The 25,622-nt window shown below is 42.5% G+C and overlaps 1 long non-coding RNA gene across 1 annotated transcript; it reads left to right on the top strand.

Moving 5' to 3' along the window:
• The first annotated feature begins 2,755 nt into the window (after positions 1-2,755).
• Positions 2,756-23,771, top strand: LOC133255439 (uncharacterized). The gene is made up of 4 exons (XR_009738942.1): positions 2,756-3,766; positions 4,635-4,818; positions 19,586-19,716; positions 23,277-23,771. It is a non-coding gene; the product is annotated as an uncharacterized LOC133255439 (long non-coding RNA).
• Positions 23,772-25,622: the final 1,851 nt, after the last annotated feature.

Below are 25,622 nucleotides of genomic sequence, written 5' to 3' on the forward strand. Positions count from 1 at the left end.
CCTGGACTGGGGCTTGAACTGGGGTCCCCTACATTTCAAGGCAGATTCTTTACCATTGGACCAAAATGGAAGCCCCACACTGCTATACTTAAAATGGATAACCAACAAGGACCTACTGTATAGCACAGGGAACTCTATTCAGAATTATGCAACAACCTACACGGGATAAGAATTTGAAAAAGAATAGCTACATGTATATGTATAACTGAATCACTTTGCTGTACACCTGAAACCAACACAACATTGTTGATCAACAATACTCCAATATAAAATAAAAAGTTAAGAAACAAAATGAATCAATGATATTCACTGCAAGAGGAAGAAGGTGCCAACCCAGAACCCACTGCTCCAGGCTTTCTCTGGTGTGTTGCCCTTGGGCGTATCCCTGGGGTGCAGTGTAGCTTCTTCCTCTTAGCTACTGATAACCCTCGAGGTGAAGGCAGAGACTTCAGGTCAGGATACTCAAAGGCTGACAGTTCCTGGTCCCTCATCACTCAAATGTCTCCTCTCCTCTCCCAGCAGGATTCAAGTGAAGAGACAGGCTCATACAACAAAACAATAATAACTAATTGTTGAGAGGTTTTGCACCAGCCAATATGCTAAGCTCACTCTATACATTACCTCTGTCATTTGCACAGCAACTTTAAAAATACTTTAATTTTTTAAAACTGAGGCACAGAGTGGTTAAATAGCTTACTCAAGGTCTCAGGTTGGTCAATAGTGGAACCAGGATTTGAACTCAGTAAATAGGACTTCCCTGTCCACCGCATTATCCTATGACCAGTCATCTAGACAAAGCATTGAACACTTATAGACTGATTAATGGTCATGTGACCCTCAATCAGGCCCCATGCTTGATAAAGATTAGACACAGTGGTTCCTGTCTTTATAGAATTTGCATTTCTATATTTTATCATAAGGATTCTCCCTTTATTTTTTAGAAAATACTGAATGCTAGGGCAATGTAAAGAAATAATTTGCTAAAGATCAAGGATCAATTAGACTTATGGATAAAATCATGCCTTATAAGAATCCTGTCTCTTATGAGATTCCAGCCACAGAAAAACCTTCATTATTTCTGTGGCTCATGTTTGAGGCAGAGAAGGCACTGGCGACCCACTCCAATACTCTTGCCTGGAAAATCCCATGGATGGAGGAGTCTGGTAGGCTGCAGTCCATGGGGTCGTGAAGAGTCGGACACAACTGAGTGACTTCACTTTCCCTTTTCCCTTTCATGCATTGGAGAAGGAAATGGCAACCCACTCCAGTGTTCTTGCCTGGAGAATCCCAGGGATGGGGGAGGCTGGTTGGCTGCCATCTGTGGGGTTGCACAGAGTCAGTCGGACATGACTGCAGCGACTTAGTAGGACCAGCATGTTTGAGGGCTTATGAAACAGGAGTGAGGAAGTCCTGAGGTCTGGAGCATGACTGTGAAGGCTCTGTGGTGTGAACATCGAAGAGACCTGAGTCTTCAACAAGTTCTGCCTTCACTCAGGTGCCCCGGAGCTTGGGTTTCTCTTCTGGAAAGTGAGGAGTTGTGACACCTTAGAGTGACACCTTAGAGTAACCTGGGAAGCTTCTAAAACTAGAAATGCCTTATTCCAACCCAGGAGATTTTGACTGAATTTGTTTGGAGTGGGGCCTAAAGAGTCATTGCTTTTTCAAGTTTCCCAGGTGATGCTAGTGTATAGTCAGGTTGAGAACCTGTATCAGATAATCTCTCATTTCTCTGATTGACCTAAAATCCTGAATCTGTGCTACAGAATCACTAGGCCTGGAAACAGGAAACTTCCTATGGAATTCTATGGGGTTTCAGTCTCAGAAGTACAGAAGGTTGAATTATATGATTGACCTAAAATCCTGAATCTGTGCTACAGAATCATTAGGCCTGGAAACAGGAAACTTCCTATGGAATTCTATGGGGTTTCAGTCTCAGAAGTACAGAAGGTTGAATTATATATATATATATATATATATATATATATATATATATATATATATATAGGCATATGCTTATCTGTTCATATATATGTGAAGTAATGTCAATTTTAAGCACCAAATCTGGTACAGTATGAGGACTGGGCAGTGCCTCTGCATGAGGCAGTCTTTTCATTCTCTTTAAACTGATATAAAAAAGTTAGCTAAAATCCCTAAAATACTCTAATTTGATTTAGCCTTTTTTGGCAAGCTATGAAGTGCACAGTTAAGAGCAGAAGTAAAGCCTGAAAGCATGTAACAGTGAAATCTGTGAAAGAGCCTAAACAAGAGAGTGGGAAGAAGTGTTTACTTTATAAATGTATAGCTCTTAAGTCTTTCTTGTTAGTCATTCCTTGAATTAAGCCTGGTCTAGAATTCTCTTAGAAAAGAGGGTGGGCAGGACAGGTGGGGAGTAATGTGAACACATTATGTCATCGGTGGTTATACTGGTAAAGGTTTAACAAATGGCTCTTAAGAAAAGAAGAAGGCCCTGATTTGAACTGCAGCATTTGCCAGTTCTTCTGGTATAAGTATTCCCACCATGGCTGCTTTCAAGCTACCAACCTGCTGTCACTGAATGCAGAATTAAAAAGAGATGCACACAATTGGCTCTTATAAACCATTGTAAACTGTTCCAGCACCCCACTCTTAGGTCCATAAACAGAGTAGTGGGGATTAAGCAATCAGATCAACTTTCTCTGTGACTGAGACATCTGAGCAGCCTGAAAGTTCAGGACTGACAACTGGGGATAACCAAATGGATGGGGGAGGACAGGATGAAATTAGTAAAGAAAGATGGGAGGTACAACCTGATCAGTTGTCAGTCATTCAATACATGTTTATAAGCAGCTGTTATTTGTGAGCTTCTTGTATATTGTCACCCTGTTTATTTAACTTATATGCAGAGTACATCATGAGAAACGCTGGACTGGAAGAAACACAAGCTGGAATCAAGATTGCCGGGAGAAATATCAATAGCCTCAGATATGCAAATGACACCACCCTTATGGCAGAAAGTGAAGGGGAACTCAAAAGCCTCTTGATGAAAGTGAAAGTGGAGAGTGAAAAAGTTGGCTTAAAGCTCAACATTCAGAAAACAAAGATCATGGCATCCGGTCCCATCACTTCATGGGAAATAGATGGGGAAACAGTGGAAACAGTGTCAGACTGTATTTTTCTGGGCTCCAAAATCACTGCAGATGGTGAGTGCAGCCATGAAATTAAAAGACGCTTACTCCTTGGAAGGAAAGTTATGACCAACCTAGATAGCATATTCAAAAGCAGAGACATTACTTTGCCAACAAAGGTCCGTCTAGTCAAGGCTCTGGTTTTTCCAGTGGTCATGTATGGATGTGAGAGTTGGACTGTGAAGAAGGCTGAGCACCGAAGAATTGATGCTTTTGAACTGTGGTGTTGGAGAAGACTCTTGAGAGTCCCCTGGACTGCAAGGAGATCCAACCAGTCCATTCTGAAGGAGATCAGCCCTGGGATTTCTTTGGAAGGAATGATGCTAAAGGTGAAACTCCAGCACTTTGGCCACCTCATGCGAAGAGTTGACTCATTGGAAAAGACTCTGATGCTGGGAGGGATTGGGGGCAAGAGGAGAAGGGGACGCCAGAGGATGAGATGGCTGGATGGCATCACTGACTCGATGGACATGAGTCTGAGTGAACTCCGGGAGTTGGTGATGGACAGGGAGGCCTGGCGTGCTGTGATTCATGGGGTTGCAAAGAGTTGGACATGACTGAGCAACTGATCTGATCTGATCTGGACATGTGTTTGGTTGTGGGTAGGTTAACTGTCCATACAGTTGGGAATAGAGTAGATCCTTTTCTTCAATTGGTTTGCAATCTGGTTTTGCCCAGAGCTGACTACTGAATCTTGGCCAGTGTTGATGGTGATGGAGGAGGATTACTGTCCACCTTTTTGCACTAATGAAGCACTAAATGGATCCTTTATAGCTGTATAAAGATTTGGTGGGCAGGGTTACTGTCTGGTCTGATGATCAGATAATCATTAACAAGTGATTGTCCTGCTGTTAGTGTTTATGGGAAAAGAGCAGCAATCAATACTGCCATCTTAAGAGGAAGAGGAAAAGGGAAACCTCCCAAATGTCAACCCCTGCCACTCATACAGAAGCATTCTGTGACCATATTGCAACTGTTCATTCTGTTTAATCTTTGTTGGGCCAACTAAACCTTATTTTGGGGGCATACGTACTTTTTCGGCCAGCTGTTCAAAATGATTTGAAGATGCTTGTTCTAAAACTCCTGTCTTGTAGCAGCAGAAAACCTAGCTGGTTAAATGATGATGCATTGTAATATCTGCTGCTTTCAAATAGGCAAGATGTCTTATTTCCAGGCAGTGCCAGATAACTGAGCTATATATTCATTCATTCATTTATTCATTCATTTACCAAATGTTTATTGAGGGTATTCTCAGTGCCAGCCCTGCAGTAGAAACTAGAGCTACACCAGAGAACTAGAGAGTTATTCACTCCCCTCATTATGTTTAAAATCAACTGGAAAGAATAAAGCAATAAAAAGGCAGTAAGCCAATGATTACCAACTGTGGAGGTATAAGAAGATAATAAACAAGGAGCTAGTCTTAGATAAGGTATCCAGGAAAGCCCTGAGTAGATTACATTTTAATTTCAGCATGAAGGAAGAGGAAACAGCCACACAAGGTTTGGAGTGAAGGGTGCAGGGAGCCCTGGAGAGCAGACCATGGAGACGTCCAGGCAGAGGAAATAGTGTGTGCATGCACTTAATGCAGAAAAGAGCTTGGTGGATTCAAGAGCTAAAAAATAAGACCAGACACACCTATAAAGACAGAAAACAGGTTAGTGTTTCCTTGGTCTGAGAAGTTGGGGGGAAATGGGGAGGGACTGCTAATGGGCACAGGATTTGGGGGAGAGGTGATAAAATGTTCTGATATTGACTGTGGTGATGGTATATATTGAGAGACATTCAATTGTACATTTTAAATGGGTGAATTATATGATAGGTGAACTACAACTTGATTAAGCTGATTTTAAAAAACAACCACTTGAATGTTTGGAGACTAAGAAGCAAGAATGATGGAGAGTGAGATGAAATCAGAAATTCTCAGGCAGGCTTATAGCACTTGGGGTCTGTGGTAACAAAATTGGTTTTTACTTCGGGTTCCAAAGAAGTCATCACATGGGTCGCTGAGTGGATGTGAGGTGGGATGGGAAGGCAAGGGTGGAAAGAGAGAGCACTTGGGAAATATTGCAGTAATGTAGGTGAGAAATGCAGGCTAAGATTGGGTGATTGAAGTCGGTGTGGAGAGAAATAGGGATGCAGAATACGTTTGTGGGGTATCTGTAATTGATAGGAATTGAGGAAGATTTAAATGTGCAGGATGGGGAGAAATGATGTATCAAGAATCCCTTCTAACTTGTGTACTTTCCAAACTGCAGCTTCTAGATCCTGAAGCTGAAGACACAAAAATAAACAAGGCCTGTGGCCATCCAACCCAGACCTTCCTTCAAGAATTTCTGTCTTGTGTGTGTAGGAATTGTTAGTACTGTGAGAGAGTTAATAATCTTGGTGTGTGTTAGTCCCTCAGTTGTGTCCAGCTCTTTGCAACCCCATGGACTGTACCCACTAGGCTCCTCTGTCCATGGGGTTCTCCAGACAAGAATACTGGAGGGGGTAGCCATTCCCTTCTCCAGGGGATCTTCCCAACTCAGGAACAAATCCGGGTTTCTTGCATTGTAGGCAGATTCTTTACTGTCTGACCCACCAAGGAAGTCGATAACCTTGGTTGTTGTTCGGTTGCCCAGTCATGTCTGACTCTTTGTGACCCCATAGACGGCAGCACACTAGGCCTCCCTGTCCCTCACCATCTCCCAGAGTTTGCCCAAGTTCATGTTCATTGCATTGGTGATAACATCCAGCCATCTCATCCTCTGATGTTCTCTTCTCCTCTGCCCCTGATCTTTCCCAGCATCAAGGACTTTCCAGTGAGTCATCTGTTTGCGTCAGGTGTCCAAAATACTAGAACTTCAGCTTCAGCATCAGTCCTTCCAATGAGTATTCCGGGCTGATCTACCTTAAGATTGACTGGTTTGATCTCCGTGCTGTCCAAGAGACTTTCAGGAGTCTTCTCCAGCACTATAGTTTGAAGGCATCAATTCCTTGGCATTTTGCCTTCTTTACCATCCAGTTCTCACAACAGTATATGACCACTGGGAGGACAGTGGACTTGACTATATGGACCTTTGTTGGCAGAGCAATGTCTTTGCTTTTCAACACACTGTCTAGGTTGGTCATCGCCTTCCTGCCAAGCAAGAACTGTCTTCTGATTTCATGGCTACAGTCACTCTTCCCAGTGATTTTGGAGCCCAAGAAGAGAAATCTGTCACTACTTCCACCTTTTCCCCTTCTATTTGCCATGCAGTAATAGGGCCAGATACCATGATATTAGATTTTTTTTTAACATTTAGCCTTAAGCCAGCTTTTTCACTCTCCTCCTTTACCCTCATCAAGAGGCTCTTTTGATCCTCTTCACTTTCTGCCATTAGAATGATATCATCCACATATCTGAGGTTGTTGATGTTTCTTCCGCCTATCTTGACTCCAGCTTGTAACTCATCCAGCCCAGCATTTCTCATGATGTGCTCAGCGTATAGGTTAAACAAACAGGGTGACAGCAGACAGCCCTGTCATACTCCTTTCTTGATCTTGAACTAGTCAAGATTTCATACAGAGGTCTAACTGTTGCTTCTTGACCCACATACAGGTTTCTCAGAAGACAGGTAAGACGGTCTGGTATTCTAGTTTTTCCAAGAGCTTTCCACAGTTTGTCATGATCTACACAGTCAAAGGCTTTAGCGCAGTCAGTGAAACAGAGATAGATGTTTTTCTGAAATTCCCTTTCTTTTCTATAATCCAGCGACTGTTGGCAATTTGAACTCTAGTTCCTCTTCCTTTTATAAACCCACCTTGGACAGCTGGAAATTCTTGCATAATGCTAAAGCCTAGCATGGAAGATTTTGAGCATGACCTTACTGGTATGGGAGATGAGTGCAATTGTCTGAGGTGTTAGCACATTTTTTAGTGTTACCCTTCTTGGGAATTGGGATGAGAATTGACCTTTTCCAGTCCTGTGGCCACTTCTGGGTCTTCCAGATTTGCTGACATAATGAATGCAAAGCCTTGATGGCTCCCTCCTTTAAGGATGTGAATAGTTCTGCTGGAATTTCATTGTATCCACTAACTTTATTCATATGAATCACTGCCTTGTCATGGTGGAGGGGCTTGTGTAACTCAATGAAGCTATGAGCCATGCTGTGCAGGGCCACCCAAGACGGACAGGTCATAGCAGAGAGTTCTGACAAATTGTGATCCACTGAAGGAGGGAATGGCAAACCACCCCAGTATACTTGCCGTGAGAACCTCATGAACGGTATAAAAAAATAACCTTGGTACACACTGCCAAATAGTTTTCCAAATAGATATCACAACTTCTATTTCCACCAACAGTGTATGAGACATTAGATGCCAGAGGGAAGAGGGAGAGCATCAAAATGCAATAAGTTAAACTGACAGTATGTTAGAAGATGGTAAGTGTTATAGAAAAATAAAACAGGGAAAGGAAGACAACTTTAAAGACCAAGTTCATTTATGTGTTCCTATTTATCTTCTTCTAAACATACTTCACACGCTAGTAAAGTAATGTTCAAAATTCTCCAAGCCAGGCTTCAGCAGTACGTGAACCGTGAACTTCCAGATATTCAAGCTGGTTTTAGAAAAGGCAGAGGAACCAGAGATCAAATTGCCAACATCTGCTGGATCATGGAAAAAGCAAGAGAGTTCCAGAAAAACATCTATTTCTGCTTTATTGACTATGCCAAAGCCTTTGACTGTGTGGATCACAATAAACTGTGGCAAATTCTGAAAGAGATGGGAATACCAGACCACCTGACCTGCCTCTTGAGAAACCTGTATGCAGGTCAGGAAGCAACAGTTAGAACTGGACATGGAACAACAGACTGGTTCCAAATAGGAAAAGGAGTACGTCAAGGCTGTATATTGTCACCCTGCTTATTTAACTTATATGCAGAATACATCATGAGAAACGCTGGGCTGGAAGAAGCACAAGCTGGAATCAAGATTGTCGGGAGAAATATCAATAACCTCAGATATGCAGATGACACCACCCTTATGGTAGAAAGTGAAGAGGAACTAAAAAGCTTCTTGAGGAAAGTGAAAGAGGAGAGTGAAAAAGTTGGCTTAAAGCTCAACATTCAGAAAACGAAGATCATGGCATCTGGTCCCATCACTTCATGGGAAATAGATGGGGAAACAGTGGAAACAGTGTCAGACTGTATTTTTCTGGGCTCCAAAATCACTGCAGATGGTGAGTGCAGCCATGAAATTAAAAGACGCTTACTCCTTGGAAGGAAAGTTATGACCAACCTAGATAGCATATTGAAAAGCAGAGACATTACTTTGCCAACAAAGGTTCATCTAGTCAAGGCTATGGTTTTTCCAGTAGTCATGTATGGATGTGAGAGTTGGACTGTGAAGAAGGCTGAGCACCGAAGAATTGATGCTTTTGAAGTGTGGTGTTGGAGAAGACTCTGGAGAGTCCCTTGGACTGCAAGGAGATCCAACCAGCCCATTCTAAAAGAGACCAGTCCTGGGTGTTTATTGGAGGGACTGATGCTAAAGCTGAAACTCCAATATTTTGGCCACCTCATGTGAAGAGTTGACTCATTGGAAAAGACCCTGATGCTGGGAGGGATTGGGGGCAGGCGGAGAAGGGGACGCCAGAGGATGAGATGGCTGGATGGCATTACTGACTCGATGGACATGAGTCTGAGTGAATTCCGGGAGTTGGTGATGGACAGGGAAGCCTGGTGTGCTGTGATTCATGGGGTCGCAAAGAGTCGGACACGACTGAGCAACTGAACTGAACTGAACTGAAACATATTTCTATTTAATCTATCCAGGGGTGACTTAATCATCTTAAGGGGATTCATTGAGCATTTACTAGATATCCAGCACTATGTTAGAGATACAGAAGTACAAGGCAACGTCCACAGTCAGAGAGAATCAACAATGTGGTTGGAAGTCACAGTGAGCACCGATCCAACCACTCACGAGAGCATGTGTTCAGTGTTGCCCTGGGATGGACTGTCAGTGTCAGGGAGAGAAAAGTGTCACCTCTAGTACATAAGGGACTAGGTGGAAGAGAGGCTGGAGAGAGGTGGAAGCACAGGCCATGGTGTAATCTTATTTTTTCACATATTCCTCCCATTTAAAGGCCCTCCCATTTTGTATTCAAAAAGGCCTCATAATATTTTTGTGCAGCTGTAACCTGCCTTTTTTGGGAGGATTAACAAGTCATGCATTATTTCACATTTCAATAATGTTTGGTGCACTTGTTCTGTCAATGGACATCAAGCCTCAGCCTCATGCCAGACCAGATACCAAAGATACACAGGCACATCAAAACAATCTCTGCCCCCAAGAAGTTTATGATCCAGTAGGAAAGATGAAGTAGATACACAAATAACTACAACAAAAGAGAAAGCAGATTGCAGCAATTCCACTTTGGGATATGTAGCTGAAGGAAATGAAGTCACTGTGTTAGAGAATTATCTACATCCCCCACGTTCACAGTATCCTTATTTATAGCAGCCAACACATGGAAACAAGCTAAGTGTTCATCAACAGGTAAACGGATAGAGAAAATGTGATAGATATACAATGGAATATTATCCAACCATTAAGAAGGAAATTCTGCCATTTGTAGCGATGTAGCGACATGAATGGATCTTGAGGATATTATGCTAAGTGAAGTAAAGAGAAAGACAAGTACTGTATGATCTCACTTAAATGTGGAATCTGAAGAAAACAAACTCTGGAACAAAGAATAAATTGACAGTTGCCAGAGGTAGGAGTAGAAGGTGGAGGATGAAGGAGATGAGTGGCCAAAAGACACAAACTTCTACTCCTGGGGATGTAATGGTCCCGCATGGTGACAGTACTCTTTTGTGTATTTGAGAGCTGCTCAGAGATTACATCTTAAAATTCCCCACCACAAGATAAAAAATTGAAACTGTGTGAGGTGATGGATCTTAATTCAACTTACTGGGGTGATCATTTTGTAAGGCCGTTGACCCTTAACGTGGGTTTGAACTGCGTGAGTCCACTTATACATGGATTTTTTTTTTCACTAAATATGTACTATCCATAGATGGGTGGATGCCAACCATGGAGAGAACCAAAAGTAAAGTTGCACGTGGGTTTTCAGTTGTCTGGGGGGTGGTACCCCAACCCCTGCATTGTTCAAATCAAATCATTATGTTGTGTACCTTAAACTAACACAATGTTATATCACAACTATATCTTGATAAAATCAGGGAGAAAAGAGAAAGTAAAATGTCATAAGAAAGGTGTTGGCAAAACATTTCAGGAGTTTGAATAATAGATGTTGAGAATGTGTATGCATGCTAAGTCGCTCAGTCGTGTCTGACTCTTTGTGACACTATAGACTGTAGCCCACCAGGCTCCTTTGTCCAGGGGATTCTCCAGGCAAGAATACTGGAATGGGTTGGCATGCCCTCCTCTAGGGGATCTTCCCCACCCAGGGAGTGAACCCAGATCTCTTATGTCTCCTGCTTTGGCAGGCAGGGTCTTTACCACTCGTGCCACCTGGGAAGCCCAGATGTTGAGAGACCAAGCAGCTAAAATCTCACATAAACAACACACACACACACACACACACCTGGTTAGCTGTTTCTGTGGCCAGTAGCAGAACCCCTACTTGGCTGAACAAACTGCATCTTTTCTCTCTTGTATCTTTCTCATACTCTGAGAGTTAATTCTAAAATTCTGCTTGGAAAAAGAGCTTTCATTTGTGAATCCTGCCATCTTCCTGTGGGATCAAGCAGCCCCCAGTGCCACCTCAGCAGCAGCAAACCCTTCAGCTCTGAGCTGGGCCTGCTGGGCCAATAGCAGTGTGAGAACGAGGGCAGGAAATAAATGCAGAAGGAGAACAAGGAGGTGGAGTGAACAAAGAAGAAGAAAAGCAATCCCTGAGAGGAGGGCTTCAGGCGCTCATGCCTTGTCTAGAGTAGGCAGGGAGGGGTGTCTCAAGATTTCGTATGTATCATGCTCTCATGGATGTGAGAGCTGGACCATAAAGAAGGCAGAGAACCCAAGGAATTGATAGTTTTGAATTGTGGTGTTGGAGAAGACTCTTGAGAATCCCTTGGACACCAAGGAGATCAAACCAGTCAATCATAAAGGAAATCGACCCTGAATATTCACTGGAAGGACTGATGCTAAAGCTGAAGCTCAAATACTTTGGCCATCTGATGCAAAGAGCCAATTCACTGAAAAAGACCCTGATTCTGGGAAAGACGGAAGGAAGAAGGAGAAGAGGGTGACAGAGGATGAGATGGTTGGATGGCATCACCAATTCAATGGACACATTTCAGGAGATGGTGAAGGACAGGGAAGCCTGGCATGCTGCGGTCCGTGGGGTCATGAAGAGTTGGACACGATTTGGTGATTGAACAACAACAATCACACTCTCACACATAGAGAACACACACTCTCATATTGCAGACTCACTGTGTATGACTCTCTCATGGAACACAGAGGCCAGTGGTTTAGGAAAAACATGCAAAGAGTGGATCCAAGTCTGCCTTCGTCCCTTTCTCCTCTAGCTTCTGAGGACAGAGGTGAGACGTTTGCTGCTCTAGGTTCTGTCTTAGACCACCAGGGTGAAGCCATTCTCTCCACAGGGAGGAGCTGCATGGGAACACAGCTGCCAAATTAGCCCTGGAGTGTCTACCTCCAAAGTACTGCCCTTGCTTGTCTGAAACACTGTTATTTTGGGTATCTGTTATTCACAGTTAAGCCTAATTCTGAGACAGAATTTTTTCTGATACAGCATGGTTTCCTTAACAAATTAAAATTCAAAACCCAATTACCAGATGATTTCCATTACATATGATGAGAGCTGATGTGATCTTTCAATTATATTTTAAATCTCAAAGGCAATTTTGTACTTCAAACAATAAGGAGATATTTTAGGAAAGAGTGAAATTTCTCTTTGAAACGCTCATCTTCCTCCTCCTCCTCTACCAAATTCTACTGTCTCCAAAATAAGTACTGTTTAGTTCATGATCATCTTTTTAGGTCAGTCTTAGCTGGACATTTATGAACATATGTGAGCATTTTACAGAAACTTTTTAAAAAATGGGCCTACTATGTATATTATTCGGCAGGTTTTTTTCACTGTGTGAAATGTAGAGTGAATATCTGTTCATATGGGTGTATTTTTTTCAACCACTTTGAAGTACTCCATAAGTGTGGATGAACCTCATTAATTAACCCGTTGCCTCTTGATAGACTTTTAGTTTCTTTCTAATTTTCAGAATCATGAACCATGTGCATTCAGCAATCTGTGTGCATGAGTGAGATTCTGGTGGGACAGATTTCGAGAAGGGACTCTGCAGAGTTTTGACCTTCCAAAGTAGACTTCTACGTTCTTAAAAGATTGGAAGTCGCATGGCAGTTTTCGTTGTTTTGCCTCCCAAGAGCAGCTACCAGATGCAGAACTAGAGACTGAAGGAGGATGGCATGAAGATCAAGTGTCCATTTCATCCTCTTGTCCTTTTGAACTTTAGGAGACTGAGAAAGGACCTTGCTCATGACCAGAGCGAGGCTCGATGTCTCCAGTGAAAGAACAAGGCCTGTGGTCACGTATGGCCTGTGGCTAGCTGAGCAGATATTCACCCAACTGCGCACGTTGTTCTTTATGGCCTATTGAACATTAGGATCGGGATTCAGGAAAGGAGAAGACCTTCCTAGGTATAGTTCTACACTTTGCTTGACATTCCTCTAGGCTGAACTAATTTTGAGACTATTCAAACTCTGCTGAGTGATGTTCATTTTAAGAGTGTCTACATCATCACCTTGACTCATGGTTCTCATCTGCACAATTTCCTCAAGACCAAGAAATGAAACCAGCACAGAGCACATTTTGAATGAGAGCTGGATCTATGAAGGCCAGCCACGTCAGGGAGAAGGCCAGGGTAAGCACGAACCTTGTTTCTTTTTGCAGTGAACTATTTCCTTTCAGTCCCAGTCTATTTAAGGAGCCCCAGGAATAGGTCATATCCTTCTCAGTGTGGCATTGCTCAGCAGAAATCCGGGAATTATTGACCAGTCCCAAAGGCTTCAAACTCTAGACTAGAGAGATTCTTGACCTTTCTTTGGTCCATGGATGTATTTGGCAGTCTGCCAAAGCCCATAAACTCCTTCCTCCATATTTTTAAAATGCTTCACATAAAATACATGAGATTACAAATGAAATAAGTCATGTTGAAAGACAGTTATTAAAGTTATGAAAAATACTCAGCCATAAAAAAGAACAAAATAATGCCATTTGCAGCAACATGGATGGATCTGAGTGAAGTAGGTCAGATGGAAAAAAACAAAAATCATATGATGTTGCTTATATGTGGAATCTAAAAAAAGGGTACAAGTGAATTTATTTCCAAAACAGAAGTAGAGACAGAGATGTAGAAAACAAATTTATGGTTACCAAGGGATAATGGGATGGAGAGGGATGAATTGGGAGATTGGGATTCACATATACACACTAATACATATATAATATAACTAAAAAAGACCTATTGTACAGCACAGGGAACTCTACTCAATACTCTGTAATGGGCTATATGGGAAAAGAATCTAAAAGAAGAGTAGAGAGATGTATATGTATAACCGATTAACATCGCTGTACACCTGAAACTAACACTGTAAATCAACTATACTCCAATAAAAATGTTAAAAAGTTATGAAAAATAAATGTTACATAATGTGTATGCATGCTAAGTCGCTCAAGTCTAGTCCTACTCTATGCAATCCTATGGACGGTAGCTCACCAGGCTCTTCTGTCCATGGAATTCTCCAGGCAAGAATACTGGAGTGGGTTGCCATGCCCTTCACCAGGGGGTCTTCCCAACCCAGGGGTCAAACCCGCATCTCTTACATCTCTTGCACTGGCAGGCAGATTCTTTATCACTAGTGCCATTTATGCTTTTTTGTTAATATTAAATAATCGTCTTTTCCAGCATATTGAGTAACTACTATCATTTTGAAGAAATAAATGTAAACAATATTTTAACATGTCTGCAGTAACTGCAAAATGGCATGAAACTGTGATTTCTATCTGTGACAGAGGCGGAGGTACTGCTGATGCCACTGCGGTTTGTTGCCTAGGCACATAAAGGAAATACAAAATTTGAGTTAGAGGTTAGTGACAATGAGTTGTAATTTTTTTCTGCTCAAGTTCACAGGCCTAAAGTCTTTTGTATAAGAACCCCTGCTCTAGACCCAAGTATCCTCTTGCTTGCTGGACTGCTCACCCTGGCATCCCCCAGACAATACCAGTTCAGAAAGTGGAGTGAACTGGTCCTCTTCCTCTCTGTCCCCATTGCCTCCCTCTCTCCAGATTTACCACCCCTCACCCAAACCCAGACCTGGGAGTGACCTGCTTCCTCCTCCTCTCACACTCTCCTCCTGTGTGGCTCCTCTTCTCCCTACCCCTGTCCTCTTAGTGGAGTCTCAACTGGATGTGCCCTTGTGGTAGTCTGTCTGTCTTGACCCCCTGCCCTCCAGTCTGTCCCCGACACAGGTGAAGAGGTGACTGTTCCAGAACTCTTTGCAGTCTGCATATGCTTTAATCTTTGCCTGACTGTAGAGTCCGAGCTCCTCAGTGCAACACAGGAGGCAGTCTGGCTTTCTGCAGTCTGGCCCCGGCCACTTTTTCATCCCTGTCACTAATTCCTTCACCAACTCTCCAGGGCCCCACTTTATGGAAAGGCTTATACTCCTCTCTCTCATATCCTGGTTGCTTTGCACCTTCATGGACCCCTCCTTGAAATGCCCTTTTCTACCCTGGCATCCTGGTTTATGCCAACTCATCTTGATATGTCTAATCAACCTGCAACACCCATCCCCCACCACTGCTGGCCACCCCTCCATGCACACACATATACATACAATTGATACACTATTTTCGCCTTGGTTTCTTCACTGCTTCCAGTAAATATTTCCATTAATAGCAGCTGAAAGATCTTATTTCTCTCTCTCTCTTTTTTTTAATCTATCATTTTCTGCCAGGTACGAAGAATATTTCAAGGGTTGATACCATGTTTTTGTCTGTTTTCTCTTTTGATTCTTTAACACTGAGCATGGTATTCCAAGGAATTTTCTCGACCCTGGGATCGAACCCAGGTCTCCCACATTGCAGGCAGATTTTTTACTGTCTGAATCACCAGGGAAGCCCCAAGAATACTGGAGTAGGTTCCCATTCCCTTTTCTAGGGTATCTTCCCAACCTAGGGGTAGAACCCAGGTCTCCTGCATTGCAGGCAGATTATTTACCATCTGAGCTACCAGGGAAGACATGTAGCATGTATAATATACTTAATAAATGTCTGTCTTTTTGAAAGCTAAATAACCAAAGAGCCAACGAGTTAATTAGTGAGAAGAAAAAAATGCACTTGTAATTTCTTGTCTTTAAATAAGGCTTCAGTTGTAGCACTGACTCATGATAAAGAATACTGTGGGGCTAAAAACACAGAAACCCTGTTATCGCATTTCTTCTTCAGCCATTCTGTTGTGCATGCTCTTCAGAGATGAAGGAAGTAAGAAATGGAGAGGGTCTTTTATTCTGCTTTGTATCTGAGGTTTGGTTGGTGGAGAGAATCCAGGACTCCATCTTTGGTAAATCTGCTGATTTGCTAGGAAATATGTGCTAAGGAGTATAGGCATTGCTGGTCCCAGGAACTTGTGTTTACTTGCCCGCCAGGGAGTGGAAATTTCCAATTCCTATTTGAAATGAATTCCAGGCTTGGAGGTCATTGAGTAAAAGTCTCAGGACCTCTCACAGAACAAAACCATACTTTTGGCTTTCTACTTTATTCAGTTCAGTTCAGTTCAGTCACTCGGTCGTGTCCGATTCTTTGCGACCCCATGAACTGCAGCACACCAGGCCTCCCTGTCCTTCACCAACTCCTGGAGTTCACTCAAACTCACCTCCATCGAGTCAGTGATGCCATCCAGCCATCTCATCCTCTGGCGTCCCCTTCTCTTCCTGCCCCCAATCCCTTCCAGCATCAGAGTCTTTTCCAATGAGTCAACTCTTCACATGAGGTGGCCAAAGTACTGGAGTTTCAGCTTTAGCATCATTCCTTCCAAAGAACACCCAGGACTGATCTTTAGAATGGACTGGTTGGATCTCCTTGCAGTCCAGGGGACTCTCAAGAGTCTTCTCCAACACCACAGTTCAAAAGCATCAATTCTTCGGTGCTCAGCTTTCTTCACAGTCCAACTCTCACATCTATACATGATCACTGGAAAAACCATAGCCTTGACTAGACAGACCTTTGTTAGCAAAGTAATGTCTCTGCTTTTCAATATGCTATCTAGTTTCCTTCTAAGGAGTAAGTGTCTTTTAATTTCATGGCTGCAGTCACCATCTGCAGTGATTTTGGAGCCCCCAAAAATAAAGTCTGATGCAATTTTCACTGTTTCCCCATCTATTTCCCTTGAAGTGATGGGACCAGATGCCATGCTCTTAGTTTTCTGAATGTTGAGCTTTAGGCCAACTTTTTCACTCTCCTCTTTCACTTTCATCAAGAGGCTTTTTAGTTCCTCATCACTTTCTGCCATAAGGGTGGTGTCATCTGCATATCTGAGGTTATTGATATTTTTCCCGGCAATCTTGATTCCAGCTTGTGCTTCATCCAGCCCAGCGTTTCTCATGATGTACTCTGCATCTAAGTTAAACAAGCAGGGTGACAATATATAGCCTTGACGTACTCCTTATCCTATTTGGAACCAGTCTGTTGTTCCATGTCCAGTTCTATGGTCCAGTTCCATGACCCGCATATAGGTTTCTCAAGAGGCAGGTCAGGTGGTCTGGTATTCCCATCTCTTTCAGAATTTTCCACAGTTTCTTGTGATCCACACAGTCAAAGGCTTTGGCATAGTCAATAAAGCAGAAATAGATGTTTTTCTGGAACTCTCTTGCTTTTTCCATGATCCAGCGGATGTTGGCAAGTTGATCTCTGGTTCCTCTGCCTTTTCTAAATCCAGCTTGAACATCTGGAAGTTCACGGTTCACGTACTACTGAAGCCTGGCTTGGAGAATTTTGAGCATTACTTTACTAGCGTGTGAGATGAGTGCAATCGTGCGGTAGTTTGAACATTCTTTGGCATTGCCTTTCTTTGGGATTGGAATGAAAACGGACCTTTTCCAGTCCTGTGGCCACTGCTGAGTTTTCCAAATTTGCTGGCATATTGAGTGCAGCACTTTCACAGCATCATCTTTCAGGGTTTGAAATAACTCCACTGGAATTCCATCACCTCCACTAGCTTTGTTTGTAGTGATGCTTTCAAGGCCCACGTGACTTCACATTCCAGGATGTCTGGCTCTAGGTGAGTGATCTATGCTTATCACCTTCTGGGACCACTGCCTGACAGTCTTCCTTAATGGCCTGGTCCCTCACTCTTGAAACCTGTATTCCTTCTTAAAACTGTATTGTTATTCCCCATCTACCATGTTAATTTGTAAATGGCCACTGGACAGCACTAACCTGTCCATGCGATTACCTACTGGTACTACAGAGCTTCTTCCCAAATGGTGTGCAGTAGGGATGGGTGGGGACAACTCCAGTTTCCTAGAATTCTTCTAAATGAGGAAGCAGATTTAACCTTCTTGCTTTGTTCAGTTCTGCTGTGCTCGGTATATTATTATTCTTTGGGTTAATAAAGAAAAGAAGGTGTTTGTGAGTTTTTATAATCATTATTTAGAAACTGCTATTTTTGAAAGCATTACTGTGTTAATATGTTATTACTGTGTATCTCAAGCTAACAGGGTTCTCCTTGGCTCAAAATGTATGTGAGATAGGTGGACAGAAGCAGTGGCCTTCAACTCAGGCACCAGAGCATTTGACTTTCTTGTTAGGAAGACCCTCATTATCACTAACTTGAGAATCACTGCCAGTTATAAGACAGATATGGTGTTGCTACAGTTATTCATCAAACGGAGGGAGAGAGTGACCTTTGACATCTATTAGGATGAGATGGAAAGCTCTGGTATTGGCTCAGTTAAAATGGTGCACACGCCCATGCTGACCCCTTCAAGTCCAGAGTCAGGGCACTGCTTGGAGTCACTTGACTAAGCTCTCTGCTTTTGCACAGAGGAATCTTTACATAATTCAGTCTCTAGTTTCAAAAGACCAAAGCCTTTCATTGCCACCTGCCCTGGGACAGACTTCTCATTCAGTGCTCTCCATATTTTTAAGGACAGGAGACAGCTTTTGCTAAATGCTGATGGAATACATAGACATTTAGTTGCAGCTTAAAAAAAAAACAAAAAACAAAAAAAACTCCCACCAGAGCTAGCTATCTTTAGCGAGGTCTCCCCTTTTCCTTTTTTTGGAATCACAAAGCATACGTTTCTCCTGCTAATTAGTATTTCAAAAGCAAGCTCAGAGACAAGGCAAGGAATCCAGAAAGCTTTTAATTTGCAGAAATGTTTTGTTTTTGATGCAGCCAAGGCGGCTTAAACACATGCTTTGTTAGAAGCAGGAAGATGACGGGGAAATGAATCTGAGGTCTTAAAACTTCTTGGGCACACAGTCTGCAGAGCACCTAGAAATCCCCACAGGGACATGGTCTCAGGGGCTTTGGAGGCCAACTCAGTGAGGGGTGTCACAGGAATGGACCCTGGCAGCTCAGCTTCCTGTACCTCCACCTTCACATTTGTCTACCTTACTCCCCTTCTGGCAGTACCCTCTCCATCCCACACAGGGTTGGTTGCCCTAGAGACAAAACTAGGACAAGAGAAAGTAAAATGCCAACTGGGCCAGGGTGTTGTGCACTCCGAAAGAAGCAAAAAGGGGGTGCTGGGCCATAGACTGAAGCTGTCAGGGCAAAGCCCCTGCCAGCCCCGGTGTCAGGGAGAGAGGGAGTTCCAGGTGCCAGGAGCCAGAGCCAGACACAGAGTCACCATCCACAAAGGAGGGAAGAAGAGGAGATCCCAGGTCACTAACTGCAAAATCCAGGGATATCAGACGTCCCAAATAAAAGTTCAGAGGACAGCATATGGGCTAAGATGAAACTGGGGGGAGCTTACTAATTTTTAAGCTGCACCTTGTATAAATTAAAGTAGTCTGGGCATTTCTAAGTAGAAACCAATCCTCTTTCCCATTATAAAGAGGCAACTCTCACCCTCCATTCAAACCTAAGGCCTCCATCAGAAGACTGGGTTCCCATCTCTTCATCTTCCCTACAGCTATGCTCTAAATTATTCTGTCTCTGGTATCCTCAGTCTTTCTCCACTGTCTCTTTTATATCAACTTTATAAGTCTATTCCAGTTTTTCCCATCATAGGAAAAACATGCTTCCCTAAGTTCTGGCTTCCCTATAGTGATAATGAAAAAATGAAAGGAAGGAAGGAAGGAAGGGAGAGAAGGAAGGAAGGGAGATACCTTTGTGTTTAAGAATGTATACATTGTTTGTAAATCTGTTTTTCAAATCCAGGAAATGAATATTACAAAAGTCAAGATGGAATATTACAAAGGTCAAGAGGAAAGGACAAGAAGAGAACGGACAGTCTACCTTCTGGGGACCTGATAGTATTCTATGTCTTGACCTGGACAGTGGTTATTCAGGTGTGTATTTTCTTATTATTTTGTTAACTGAATATATATATATTGAATGGGATTTTCTATAAGTATGTCACCTTTTAAAATTTTAAGATTTTTTTTTAATTGAAAAAATGAAAGAGCAACAAACTCTGTGCTTAGGGTTCTGTCCCTTCATCTCTCATCCTACTTGGATTGAAGTCCTTCTAAGGGGGCTCTGATACACAGTAAGAACATTCAGCATGGGCACACTTCACCGTTTGCAATCCAGGATGAAAACAAACACCTCTTCTGAGACCTGTATATCAAGTCTGCAGGACAGTGTTCCTTGTTTTGCCCACATGCACCAGTGTGCCAGTAAGCTGACTTTTCACAGGGACAATGGTAGGGCTTGATTTGCAATGTTTGCCAATTTCTGTGGTGTAAATATCTCCACTGAGGCTGACTTTAATGCCTGATATGATGCCACTTGTGAGCTGGAAGGACCTGGCTCCAACATATCACTGCCATGGTGCTGATCAAATCTCTGTGGCCAGGGTGATGTGAAGCATACTCTATTCATCTTGGGGCAGGAGGCAAGCAAGTGTGGACCAGACACCCGAAGTTTGCTTCACCAGTACTGCATAGAGTCAGGGAGGGTGGCTGGTTAAACGATAAATGAGGAGGTGGCACCAGAAAACTGGAATGAACACTCACACTTGAAAACAGCACATGCCTATTAGACTGTGTCTTTTCCTCTCTCCTTCCCTCTTCTGTGTGCTTCCTCTGTGACTCATCCATCCCCATGGCATCAATGCTGATGAAATAATGATCTCCAAAATCCACATCTTCAACCCTCACTTGACTTCTGAGCTCCCATCTTGCCTTTCATTTGTCAGTGGAGTATCTCCATCTGATTGACACAGCAACCACAAACTGGGTGTGCCCACAATCACAGTCATTCTCTCTCTGGTTCACTAGTTAGAAACTTCAAAATCATCTGACTCTTTTCACTCTCCCTCACTCCCACCCACCCTCACCCCACATAGAGCTGGTCCGCAAAAGGTGTTAGTTGCTCAGTTGTATCCGACTCTTTGTCTCCCCATCTTCCCAACCCAGGGATCGAACCCAGGTCTGCCTCATTGCAGGCAGATTCTTTACCATTTGAGCTCCCCGGGAAGTCAGCAAGCCAAAGTTCTTTTGATTTGTATCTCTAAAATATCAGATCAATCCACTTTTCTCCCTTCTAGTGTCATTGCCCTAAATCAAACCCACACTCTTACCCAATTTTTACCTTTGACTCTATATATGGTTTCCAAGCCTTCTCCCATTCATCCAAATTTCAAACAACATAATCTTTAAAAAATAAAATGTGATTATGTCCTTTCTCTCTGTCAAATTCATTTAAAGGCTCCGCATTGCCCATAGGATAAAGTCAATAAGCTCTATCTCCATCCCCAGGTCACATCAGTTCTCACACTTTGGTGCCTTCATATGCTGTTTTTTCTGCCTAATATGCCTTCTTCACCTACCTGTCTGGTGAACACTTACCCATCCTTCAATGCCCAACATAAGCATGAGTTTCCCCTCCTTACTCCATCCCAAGCTCTAGAACTAACTGCTACATTGTCTGTGTTCTCACAGCTTACGGTCAAAACCATAATAATAATGCTTTATACTGTATTATTAACTGTTTATTCATAAATGTTTTTGAATGAATGATGCATTCTAGATGTATAGCGAATAGGAAAGACACATAATCACACCCACCAAGCTCTGTAGTCCTGGTTTTTTTTTTCCGGTGATCCAAATATCTGTTCTGCCTTTCAGACAGTAAAAAGTTTTATTTCAATGTTAAAAAATAATAATAATAAGTCATCTAGGCAGAGTCTTGACAGTTAAGACCATAAGCTCATCTAACAATTGGTTGAAAGATGCTGATAGCTCAAGAACACATTTTCATTAAGAAAGAAATCTGTATTTACATCTCATATACAGATGAATGCATTTCCTTTTATTTCATTTGTAATCAAATATATTTTAATATTAAAGAATTATTTTTGAGACAATCTTCTGCTGCATCTGTGTGTTAGAAGGCACCGTGTTGCATGGTATAAGAAGGAAATCTTTCTGTAGTAAACCTGGGATTAACAGGAGCATGGAGGTATCGTCAGCTTTTTGTAACTCAGGCTGTTAAAGTGCAGAGGCAGTAACTCATTGTCATTCATTTTGCCAAAAGACAAATTTAGGCACAAAAAAGTTGAGTTTTACTTAAAGGAAAAGAATTTGATTGGTATACTGTATTATTTGCTCTAGTTTCTAGGACACACTTGCCCTCTTAAAGAGGATTAAATGGCTTCAAGTGGGAAATTAAGAGATTACTAAAGAAATCAGATTACTGATTACTAAAGAAATAAAGATCTTGTTGTTATATACATGGGAAGACTGGAGAAAAAACACAAAAACAGGGACAGACTATGGAACAAAAACTGAATCAATTTTAAAACTATCATCTACTGGTTTTAAGTTCTATAAGACAACATGGTTTTAAAGTTTAAAATATTATTGTACTTGAAAATAATTCCCTTTCTTGATATTGGCATTAACATTTGAATATATGCAACAGGAAAATGGAAATCACCAATAAGCCTCAACTAAATTTTAAAATCAAAGACCTGATGCTAGAATGAAGTTACCTGTGGCCCAGCCTTTACCTACTATGATAAACATCTATGGCAGGAAGGGGAAACATGGAATTTTTTCCTGGTTTTTCCCTTACTTTCATGCCCAAGGGCGACAGCACCATGGAATGACAGCACTTGTTATTATGATCCGTGTGCCAGTCTTCAGTGCAACATCACTGGGGAAAGCCATCAATAATCGACCACTGTGGACTCACACATGGTCAGCACGGATGGAACACTCAAACTGGTAACTTTGGGGATGTTTAATACAGGGATGCTTGCTCTGCTTTGCCACTCCCAGGCCTGAAGTACAATTGGTTTGAAGAATCCAGACAGAGTGGCCGTATGGAGAGGGCATTTGAAAGGACCTGTGGCCTTTGGTGGTGCAGCAGCCAAACCCTTGCAATCTGGCAGCGGGTGGGACCGGGAAATAAATACCTAGGCCTCCCTCTTCTCACCCCCTCAATCTCCTGCCAGTGTGCTCCATTAATCAGGCCCAGTTGGTACAGTCTGTACTGGGCAGCCCTTGTTGCATGGAGTGGAACAGAGCAGAGTGGAGAGTAGATCTAGATGGCACAATGGAATATTTCTGATTGAGGATAGATTGAAAACATGTCCTTTATAGCTACCCGATTGTGCTGTCTTCTGCAAGGGGTGCAAAGACAAAGTAAAATTGGATGGGCTGCTGACTCTAGGATACCACTGAATTTCATGTCTTCATTTTCCCACTGGTTAGGCAGGAGTGAGCCTGTAGCCTTCTGAGGTAGATGATGCAATTTTCTAAGTTTAACATTCTGAACCAATTGAGTTGTTGGCAAGAGAGTACCAGCTGATGTTGTTAGAAAGATGTGATAGACTATTTTGTTTCTGACGTGTCTCAAGCAAAGCACTCAAGGAAAATTCCTCCTTCTCATCTGTCTGCAGGTGGGATTCTTGTTTCTCTGGAGTCATCTGTGAGTGTTACTGATCCCCACTCTGAATCCCAAGCCAGTAGAGAAGCATGAGTTTTCAGGAGGGTTTATTCATATCCCGTCTATATATTTTTGATGGAAACCTGATATCTTGATTCCAGAGCCAAGTGTCTTGTGATCTGCCATCATCCAAATGTGTTTTTAAGACCTCATCTCAATGGTGTTTTCTTCTGCTGCAAATAGGGTGTTGTTGGTTTCTTTTCTGTTGTGGAAAATGTCTTGTATGCCAGTTTTCAAAAATAAAAATTCTAAAACTGTCCATGGAACATTCTAGGAGGACTCTCAAGAGTGGAGAAGTTCTTGTACAAGTAGTGTTTGTGTTAGCATCTGGCCTGTGTTTAAATGATCACATTAGGAAAGCAGCCTGTGGGATTTCAGCTTAATTACCTATAACATACACTATTCATGCAAAGAGGAATGGGGGGAAGTGAGGGAAACTAATATTAAAAATGAATGCAATGTAATGTATTGCTCCCCATCCCCCAACCTTTTGGTACAAAGACAAGTAAAGCAAAGAGGTGCAAATATATAATTATATATAATTTATCACTATTTCTCATCTGACCATTTAAAAATTTATTCAATACATGTTGATCGTCAATGTGGTCAGTGTATCTTATTTATGTTTCATCAGGAAAACTAAAGGAGAATCTTGTATATTTTCTCTTTGCATTTAAAGACATTTGTTCACTTTAATATTTAAAGAGTACATATGAAACAACAAAATCCTTTTCTTCATGTTTGATGATCATCCAAATCTTGATAAATAATAAGCTTCCAAGTACTGTTGTGAGATTTATTTTATTCTCCTTGGGCCTGGAATCTACATGAGAGAAAAAAAGGCTCAAAGCCATGGGACAGGACTGAGACTGCCCTCTCTTCTGTCACCCGCACTCCCATCTTCCTGCTGACTCTCTGGTTCACTGATTCCCTAAGCACTCCTGGCCACTCCTGCCCTTCTCCTCAACCCAGGTGCTGTAAGCCCCATCACCCCACCCTCGCACCATATAGTTCATTTCTGTGCTCTCCTCCTTTGCTTTCTCTTTAACACTCATGCCTCCTGCCTTTCCTGAGCCATCCCATAACTTAGGGCTGACTTTGGAAGGTGCTTGAGTCTCTAAATACTCAGCAGACCCTACTTATCCTTCCTTGTCAGTTCAAATGGGTCCAGCCTACCCAGAGAGATATACCACGTTAGCAGGTAACAGGGTGAGTAAAATATAGTTCTTGACCTATGGAGCTTACAGTCTAATGAGGGAGTTAGAAATACACACACCCAACCAGAGTTCAAAGTAATAATGCATATAATAATAAGTTCAGAAATGGGAATCTTTTTAAAAGAGAAGCATCCAAGGAAGAGTTCAATTCTGACCAAGGATGGATGAGACTGGAAGGCTTCGTGGAGAAAGTGGCATTAAGGATGGGCCTCCACTAGAGGAGGGAGAGTGAGGAGGCCTCCAGCTAATCAGAACAGTGCAGGGGGTTAGAGATGTACCCATCACCCAAGGCAGAGGGAGGGCGGTGGGAGAGTCAGATTGCTGAGGGGAAGGACGCAATAGGAGAAGGAAAAAGTGAAAGGCAGCATCTAGGAGACTGCTGATGGTTAAGAAAGGCCAGTGAGGGGGCTTAGAGAAAACCATCAGCGACTGAAGGAGAATCGAGAGCTCAGTGGCCGGGAAGCTAAGGGATGAAAGACTTTCTAAAAGAAGGGATGGCTAATAATAGTCATGAGGAGAATAACAACTAACATTTGTGGACTCTACCATGCGCCAGGAATTGTATGAAAACTCAAGTTAGGACTTGTATCCAGGTCCAACTGATGCCAATACTCTTAACTCTACAAATGCTGAATCGAATGGAGATGTAAAGCACGCCGTTGACTGTGGTGATGGGGAAACTGCAGTAGAACAGTCGGGACAGGTTGCAATCGAAGAAAGTAAAGGTGTCAGATTTAGCATTTCTTCTTAAAAGTTTGGCAGTAAAACTTTAGAAATGGGGCAGTAACTTAAGAAAATGGGAAGGATTTTTTTTTTTCTTTTAATGGGAGCTATTTAGAAATTACCTTGAATATGAGCTTGAAAATGTGAGAGGAGATTCCCAGGGAGATGGGAGGAAGTGGGATCAAGGACACATGGAAAAAGATTATTGTGGAAAGATTGCTTCCTGCCTCTGAGATAAGAGAAGGGAGGACAGGGTGAGCATTGAGCAGATCTGCTGCCCGGAGTGGAGCAACTGAGGAAGTTGGCTGAGAACGGCCTCCATCTTCCTACAGCGGTGCTGATGAAATGAGCCGGGAACT

This window comes from Bos javanicus, chromosome 10 (genome assembly GCF_032452875.1).
Source record: "Bos javanicus breed banteng chromosome 10, ARS-OSU_banteng_1.0, whole genome shotgun sequence".
In the NCBI taxonomy this organism is placed as follows: Eukaryota; Metazoa; Chordata; class Mammalia; order Artiodactyla; family Bovidae; genus Bos; species Bos javanicus.